The sequence below is a fragment of the Nelumbo nucifera genome, chromosome 1, assembly GCF_055504915.1.
Source record: "Nelumbo nucifera cultivar China Antique chromosome 1, China Antique-T2T, whole genome shotgun sequence".
NCBI classification, from domain to species: domain Eukaryota; kingdom Viridiplantae; phylum Streptophyta; class Magnoliopsida; order Proteales; family Nelumbonaceae; genus Nelumbo; species Nelumbo nucifera.
The window spans coordinates 13,564,158-13,573,568 of NC_142649.1; the positions used below are offsets into that span (position 1 = coordinate 13,564,158).

Consider the following 9,411-nt stretch of genomic DNA (forward strand, 5'->3'; position numbering starts at 1 on the left):
CACAGGCAGCTCGCCACCTGGTCATCTCGGCACCTCATAGGCAGCTCGACACTATAGTTGGCTCGCCACCTAGCCTGCTCAGCTCGATTTAGCTCGGTAGCCAAAGTTCTCTACTTCAGCCTGAGTCATCGACCACTTGGAAGCAGACCAAATGACGAGGTTCTTAGTCAAAAAATCGGTACATCACTAAAAATCGATACATCAATGCACATTTATAAATAAAATTTATATGCATTTTAAATCAACTCTATTCCTAAATAATTAAGCGATAAAGTCTAATAAAAGATGGCTATACAATAATATATTCATAAATTCTTTCAAACCCGACCAACCAAGCCCACATAACCTTGATCGGACCTAACCCAAATATGAGCCCAGACCAAGTTATGTTGGGTTAAATCCCAAGTCTCCCCTACAACCAGCTAGATAGGGATGGGCAAATTTTGAATGGAACCAGTCCAAAACCGAAGCCCAAAAGAGTACAAAATACTGACTCGAACCAACCCGAATTGTACACCTACACTACAGCTAGATAACATATCAACACTGAGCCAGACGGCCCACAACCAGTTGGTGACTCAAGTCTCAAGCTTCAACTCCTTGTTTTTCAACTTCAATCCTTGATCTCTAAAATTTAATGTAGCAATAAACGCAGTAGTCGGGGATTTGCTGCGACCTCACAGTTAGATGAAATAAAGTTGGGTGGGCAATATTAATGTTTGGTCTACCTTAATTTAGTGTCAGGGTTGGCCATGCTAAGCATGTGCTCTAAGTAACCCAATTTATCCAAACTAGCCAAATTTACATAATCAAGCCAATGAAACTGATCTACATCTGATAGGCACATCCGGTGAACACGCAGACTAAGAACACAATCAGTGTGCAAAGTTGTCTAGTAATCCAACACCTGATTCAAAGCAGTGTAAAATGCTAATTCAAGCCAATCTGAGGTACACCCTTCTTTGCCCCACCCCGATTCCCCAATAATGTGTAGTAATAGGAAAAAAAGCAATCTCTCCCATGGTTTTTAATTAATAAATATTAAAACCTGCAAAAGAATCAGATCATTATCCTGTTTGAATTTGAGTCATGTCCTATTTTGTCAGATTCGATAAGATCTGGGTAAAAATTGGATAGAATTTGGGTTTCTCCTATTCAATTTCAAAGAATATGATATATATATAGTTAAGAATGTGTTTGGATTTTTTGTTTTTCTTTATAAATTACAAGGCTGTGTTTGGCAATGATGCAAATATATAGTGTAAAATGATTTATAAAAATTGTAAAATTGAGTTAGTTTTGCAATGACAAATTTACCTTTTTATCAAATAAATTTTTAGCTGTAATGGATGCAAAAATAAATTCCAATAAAAGATGTCTTTTTTATTTTCTTTATCAAAAGCCCACTTAAGTGCAAATTTACTTCTTTTTTACTAATATACTTTTATAAAGTACTCCTATTGTGTTCGAAAGCATATGCCTTTTTTACTGCACATCAATAGTGAAGGTGCAGGCCGATGTTCGAGCTTCGGGCTTCAGCCCCACTACTCCTATTGTGTCATGAAGCCCCACTACTCCTATTGTGTCATCTCAGCACTCAGCACAACTAACCTAAGGTGAAGTCAATTAATATTAAGATTAGATGTTAAGCTTTGAGTTGAGACTTGGGACATCTCGTGGATCGGGAGATGTATGTGATGGGATGATTAGAACCGTTGGATCTATATTAAATTTCATTATAATTTTTAATAATTCAAATAGGAGAGAGGCAATTAAGAGCCGGTGCCGGAGATGTCAGTGCTGGTGTGTCAGAGCCGGTGTTAGAGGGGACAATGAGATATTCAGTCAGAACCGGTGCCGGTGCTGGAAGTTATAATAAGGGTAAGTTGAGTATTTTTGAAAGTTATAACAGTGATGTTATACACATTTAAATGGTTTGTAACGGTAAACAAAATATTAGTCAATTATTCAAAACAATAAAGATAACGTTAGTCATCTTTTAAATAATAAAAATACACTTAATCAATTGGTTAAACCATAAGAATAGGTGAGCCCTCCTACATGGACTCCTATATGCCCACTACCTAAAACTCAAGAAATTAGTCTGTTTTTCTGACTCAGAAGGCCTTCTATCTTTTTTTGATATAGTTTGTGTATCCCATATAAATAAAGATATGAATAGAGTTGCTCATGAACTAGTTTACAATGCATGTAAATATAATATGATAGTAGAAAACTTGAGCAACCTAACAAATGCTTCTGTAACGACTTTACTTCAATGAATGTAGGTGAGAAACATCTAGCTAGCTTGTTGAGTTGTTCAGTGAAGGGAACCATATACATCGGATTCCAATAGCTATTTACTGACAATTTGTTTCTCTTTTCATTTTAGCCCCTCCGGTACTATTAATTACCTTCTTTGTTCTTAGTTGAATCACTCTGAGCAAAGCAGTTTCATAATTCAGCTTTCTGTGTCGTATAAAACATCTTTTTCATATTCTGCTACACGGCTCTGCCATGTGGCAGATAAGGCAATTCAATGCAGTTCACATGCTTTCCCCATAGTTCCATCTTACCTGTCATTTGGGTTGAGGAGTGGGGTCAATGAACTTCAGCCATATCTAAGTTATCAATCCCCCTTCAGTGTCTTTAGTCCATTAATGAGAGAGAGAGAGAGAGGCTGATTGATGATCAAAGGGTAAAGCTTGTCCGCCAGGGCTTTGTAACTTGACATGTTCCCCCATATTCAGAGAATCTGAATATCCACCACTTTCTACTATAGTAATTAGCAAGGTCTACCGACATGGGTATGGGTATGACTGCACTGCATTTTCACAAGTCAATAGAAAGATAAGATGGAACAAACTCAAGAGCCAACAGCCAACTAAACCGAGGGCGCCGGGTCATATATACATTAATGGTTACTGAGCCTCTGGGGATCTATAAATTGGCATCAGATATGAAACAAGTTTCCTCATCCTTGTTGAAATAGTTTCTTTCTTTTCTTCCTTCCTGTTGAGCGAAAATGAGTTCCAAGGTTGTTTTACTTTTGGGCCTGGTAGTTGTTCTTGTCATCTCCTGGGAGGTGGCAGCGTCTGAAACCACGAAAGAAGAAAAAACACGTATGTTTAAGTTCTCGCTTCTTTCTTTGTTTTTTCATTTTATACGTTGTTCAATGTTCATGTTCATGGGTGTGGCCGTTGTTCGATCTGCTAAGCTAATTAAGCATAAAATATAAATTTCTTCTAACTTTGTAAAATTCTCCTTGATCTTTGTGTACGCTCAGAGAAGGCAACGGGGACAAACGGAGGAGTTGGTGAAGCCAAGTATGGCGGATACCCTGGTGGAGGGTACCCTGGAGGTGGAGGATATGGTGGATACCCTGGACATGGAGGAAATGGTGGATACCCCGGTCGCGGTGGTTACGGAGGAGGCCACTGCCGATACGGTTGTTGTGGTGGCGGGGGGTACCATGGAGGTGGCTGCCGACGTTGCTGCTCCTACCTCGGCGAGGCGCCTGACGCTGAGACTGAAGCCAAGCCTCAAAACTAAAGTGTCGCGCGCATTGGATTGGACTTTGGAGTGGTGTCTCAACACTCAACACTCAGCACTCCGTTCTATGTTAGTGTTTGTGTGAGAAAGTTTGATAAATATGAATAAGGAAGCATGTATCATGTATGAATCCCATCTTCAGTACTCATGCTGATTGATATCCACTGTGAAAGCCTTGTAAAACCACTACCAGTTGCTCTGCTGGCTTTACCCATGGGAGTAATATTAATTAGCTTTTAGGTTTTTTCCAATAAATGCTGATACAGTACTGCTTACCACTTTCACTTGAGTGTTCCAACATAACTATCTACTTATTTCTGCCACCTTAAGAGACTGATGCGACCAATCTTGAAAGCTATATTCATCAAATGGGGGCTTGTTTTATGCTGCAAAACTTGGGCCAGCAGGCTAGTCCAACCTGACTCCAAAAATCCGGATTAGGTTAGGTTGAGGCCATAATATTAAGTAATGTGTAAATAATTTAAAACTTGAATTCTAAGAATTTTAATACTAGTGTTCTTTAATTTGTGCCTAGCTGCATTTGGTTGCAGTGCAATTTTGTTTGCATTATTACAAATGCAAGGGAGTGCAAATGAAAATGATGCAAATTTTTGTTTAATTTTGTTTTGGATCTGACTTTTTTCTGTTGATAAAAATAAAAATAAGGTAAACTTCAAAATAAAAATAAATCAGAATTTGTACCCAAATCATGTGACTATCATTGTTTTGCATTAGTGCAAACCAACCAAATATAACCTGAGGCTCAGGTTGGAAGGAGTACAAATACGAATATATACAGTAATATAAATACATATAATATGATACAAAATATACAAGTACAAAATACAGGGTTTTGCACACTACATATTTATATTTATACTCCTTCCAAAATACAGGCCATAATATTTATACAAAATACAGGTTTACACTGAGCTGTCTGTTAACCATGTGTTTGTTAATAGTATGACTTCTCTTTATTAAAAAAAAAAATTCCCAACTTAATACAAACAACATAGATTCCTAACTGGGGCTGTAAAAGGATATCAGACCAAATTTTGATAGGTGTATTTCTGAACTGTATTTGACAAGAACTTGAGAGATTGAATTTTATCCGTGGACATGTAAAACATATAGAGTTATTGAATTCCATTTGTTAAATTAGTATATTTCTATAAAGTTATTATGAATTTATAAAGTTATATAGGCAACAAAAATATATATCATAAATAGAAAAATAAATCAGTTAACTAAATCCAAGTCAGGTTGAGAGATGATAAATAAAGTGGGCATTCCCTGGATTCGCATCAAGATTGTTTGAGTTGTAATAGATTGGGTTGAGTTTGTAAGGGAGAGATTTGTATTTGGATACGGGGCAAGGTGGGCTATGTCCTCTGTGTATTTTGTTTTACGGAGAAATACGAACAGATCCAATGCAGATTTCTGTTTTTCACTGTAGAGCTATAAACATTCAGAATGATAATAATCCACATTCTATGCATCAATGCCCGTTTATGAATTGGCATCAATTCTGAGCTGATACCTACCCCAACAGTACTTTATGTCTATAAATTCTGACCCTGGGCTGAACCGTCGTTCTCCCTTTATCTGTTTTATATCATATGGTGGTTTAGCCAATGTCAAACTGATAAGTTCCATTCTCCACTCTTCTACTTTTACAACAATAACAACTAATATCAAACCTCATGAAACCGTTCATCATTTCTCTTAAAGAAGTCCATGTTCATCATAATTGGATGTCGATCTATTATTAACCTCAACTTTACAAGGTGCGAACTGGCTGGTTGGTAAGGTCTCTTATTAATTGTAGCGGAGGTTTGGGATCTAATCCCGTGTGCACTTGAGTTAGGGGATGGGCTACCCCGTTGTATACGCTAAAAGAGAAAAGAACTTTTAGATCCCCATTATTGTGTATATGAGGCCAATTAAAATCCCTTAAAAGCAAATGAAAAATTTGCAACCTGGCCGGGCTAGGGTTCAGGTTTTGCTAAAATTTGGATGGGCCGAGGGTTGGCCCGGCATGAAAATCGGGTACCCGACTTAGCACCCAGATCCATCATCAAATATATTCTTCGGGTGAGCAACGTGACTACACAGCTGAATTGCAAACAAAAAGTGATGGAATGTTCTTTGGCAAGAGAGAAGCAGCTGGAAATGAATAACGTTCGTTTGATCATGTATATTGCTCATGAGTATGATCCATGGGGCTTCTTTTTCATGCACTCTGTCTCCCGTTAATTCCCTTGTACTATCTATATGTTCAATACTGTTTATTTGTGTTACGATGGATCCTCTTAAAACCTACAGCTGGAACTGGATGGGCTACACACAAACGTTCAGTGTATGAAGCCCACAGTCACAGCAGGGGACCATACCTTATGCATACGGAACATAGTAGTGTGTTGACTCTTGATGGGTTCCGTAACCCATCTGGGCTCTGACCTACTGCTTAACTCCCAACACCCAACTTGTATTGGTTTGGACTTTGGAGAAGCAAGTTTTGAAAATGATGTTGCTTACTATAGTTATTTCTTCTCCTTTGGAATTAATTTAATGCTCTTACTTGTGCTCATGACTTGTGCAGAGAGATATTTTCAAATGTACGGGGGGACTTGGCAATTTGCTTGGGTGGGTCAGGCTTAGGTTGGGCCAAGATGTTTGGATTGGCAAATGGTAGACCCTAACTTTAGATGTTCGGGTTAGGGTTGATTCACATGTCACCCGAAAAAATAATTGAAATTAAAAAAAATATATGAAAATACCAAAATTAAAGAAAATGATCTTAAAATTCCAAAAATAAAATAAAAAAATTTGAACATTTAACAATTTAAAGAGTAAAGAAAAAATGTAAAGATTAAAGAATGAAAATTTCTAACAACTACATAAATAATCCCAATTAAACCTGATAATCAGGTCAGCGTGTTGACCCATGACCCAACTCCACCTAGTTTTTTCCGTATTCGATCAGGTCGGGTCATTCTCAAATTCATGTAGCTAAATTTGAGACCCTAATCCTATTTTTTCGGATTGGGTTGGATCAACTTCGCATGTTGAGTCAATTTTTTGTCAGGTCTACATGCGGGACAAATAATAGTGACTCCAATGTTCAACATGCTGTCTATTATAAGATCATGGTCCCAATTACCTTGGACTTTCATTTGGTTGTTTGGTATCTTTTCAAATATAAAACTCTAGTTTTAATTCTTTCACAAGATCATGGTCCCAATTTAGGGCAGAAAATGGAACCCATTAGATCAAATTCAAATACGAACTTTCTCAATCCTATCCGGTTAAAGGTGATTCAAATTTGATCTCTCTACGTTACCAAAAAAATGTCGACCTAATTCTGATTGTGTGTTAATTGATCAAAGCCCTTTTACTATCATGCCTTTTTTTCCCTTCAAAGTATTGATACTCATCCTTTTTTCAGAGTCACTGATAATCTAAATTATAAGAGTTAGGTGATTTTATTAGTTTTAAATGCTAATAAATTGTGACCAAATAAAAAAAGTAAAAACAGAAAGATTTTCAGTAGAAAGTATTGATATTTTGAACTTTATATATACTCAAACTTATATTATATTTATTAGTAAAATATCTGATTGCAATCCTATGTCCAGTTTGATCTGATCCATTTGCAATCCTACCCCAAAATTCTATAGTTTTGCTTCAGTCCAAATTCAACCATCTAATTAAGCCTACACGTGTTATATACTTTGCCCATTTTTATTTGCACATGTGCATATAGGAGGTGCATTGATAGGTTCGACCCCAATCCCAATACTTAAAACACCCATTTTGATTGCAATAAAAGAGTACGGACTTAAACATTCATCCAGTCTTGTATTCCTACACGTGTAAGAACAAAAAAAATGATGGGACACCTTCCCTGGACTGAATGGAAGCGTAGCAGATTCAACTCCGCAATAAAGAATACAATTATTAATAGAAATTTTACAATGGATTGAAACTATACCTGTAATCTGTGGGTCGTCGTGCCCTGCCGGAATGGCACGGATTGAAGGTGGCCCCGACACCATCCGTATTATGCCGTGTCGGGCCTCAGGCCTCAGCAGGCTGTGCTTGGGCAGCCCGATCTTCTTCCCAGGTCAGGCTTGGCATGGACCGTGGCTGAGTTTCCAGTCGTGTTAGGCCGGGCCGTCCCGGGCTAGAGGAACTGATCCATGGTGGGTTAGGCCTATTTTTTTTTTCTTCTCTAATATAACTGTTATGGTTTGGATTTTAGGCTTGGAATCAGTTGCCTTGTTTCAATTGCAGAAAAACAGAGCAGTAGTGTCTAATACTCGATTGAGTTGCAAAAGTAAAGAGGATGAAAATGGAAGTAAAAGCAGGAAAAATAAGGGGATGCCTACCTTTTTTAACATATTCAAAACAAGTTAACAAGATTGATGCGAATTCAACATAAATTGGAACTTGGATTTCCATACATCTTGAATAAGAGATTGACTTATATTTGAAGGGTTTTGAGAGGTTCGTCTAAGGACATTTGAGATTGCAGTGAGAAAATTTATGATATTAGGTGACAAGAATTTACTGTCAGGTGAATATAACAAATTCCAGAAACACCAGAAAGGAGAGGGTGAGAGGAATTACAAAGAAATCGTGCACAAAAAAAAAAAAAAAACATTTTTTAGGAAAAGATGCCTAAGGGTAGAGCAATAACAACTGTTAACTATTTGCATAAATTAGGATTTTAAAACATGTTTAGAGACAAGTGGCTTTCTTTTATTGGGTTAGTAGAAACATAATTGAATTAGTAGAAATTCCGGATTGGTACTATTGTACCACATCAAGAGTGAATAAGCCAGTGATCTGTACATTTGACCACACCCTACTTTATATTGATGATGAGTCCAGTCCAGATCTGCAACCTATAAGGTCATTACTCATTAATGGGGAGATGTTTCCACGGGTGCGTATGGGTAGCAGATCCAAGCTTGTGAATCAATGGCTTGTCTATTCTTGATTGGTTAGATATATTTTTTTTGGTATTCGGTGTTATGCACCATTAATAACTTTCTCTTTGACCCCCTTTTCCTAAGGCTGCATTTGTTTGAGGTATAAATGCATATTTACACCGTTAATAACTGATGCTCTGGACCAATGAATGATGTAAAATGGAACCGATGCCATGCTGGGATGTACTTTTTTGTTGTTTGTCATTCATGGCTAGGGGTGGCAATGAGCCGAGCTTAAACCCAATTCAGTAGTTCGATTGTTAAATAAGTCGAGCTCAAACCTAGTAGAACTCGGCTCGTGAGGTTCTAGAATCCTAAGATTTCTTTATATTCTAATTACTCTAAAATTGTATTAATTATCTCTATAAAGATAAGCCTTATCCTAGTAAGATAAGTCTTATCTTAAATAGGATTCAATCTAACCCTATCATAGATTAGATAGGTTTCATCCTTGTAAGTCTCTTCTCTGTAATCTATATAAACAGTAAGAAAGAGTTGAGTAAATCAATCGACCATTGTTCAAAACCTCTGTCTTGTTCTGCTAGTGGGACTCATGGAAACTCAACTTTCCTCAAGCAATTTACCCATGAAAACCTTTCCCTTCTCTTAGATGGATAAATTACTTTCTTAGGAAGAAGTTAAGAATACAAAAACGTCCATTAAATAAGGTTTAGGCCTTAATTTGAGAAGAATACAAATAATACAAATATATACACAGTACAAATACAGGTTTTGAAATACATAATAGAAGGCTTTGCACTGTATATATTTGTATTTGTACTCCTTCCAAATTAAACCTTAAAACAAAAAGATTTAGAGTTAAATTTGGTAATAGAAAAACTTATCTATATAATTTTAATAG

At 36.9% G+C, this 9,411-nt stretch overlaps 1 long non-coding RNA gene across 1 annotated transcript; it reads left to right on the plus strand.

Moving 5' to 3' along the window:
• Positions 1 to 2,981: 2,981 nt before the first annotated feature.
• On the plus strand, positions 2,982 to 3,836 carry LOC104610323 (uncharacterized). Its single transcript, XR_016070955.1, has 2 exons — positions 2,982 to 3,122; positions 3,287 to 3,836. It is a non-coding gene; the product is annotated as an uncharacterized LOC104610323 (long non-coding RNA).
• Positions 3,837 to 9,411: the final 5,575 nt, after the last annotated feature.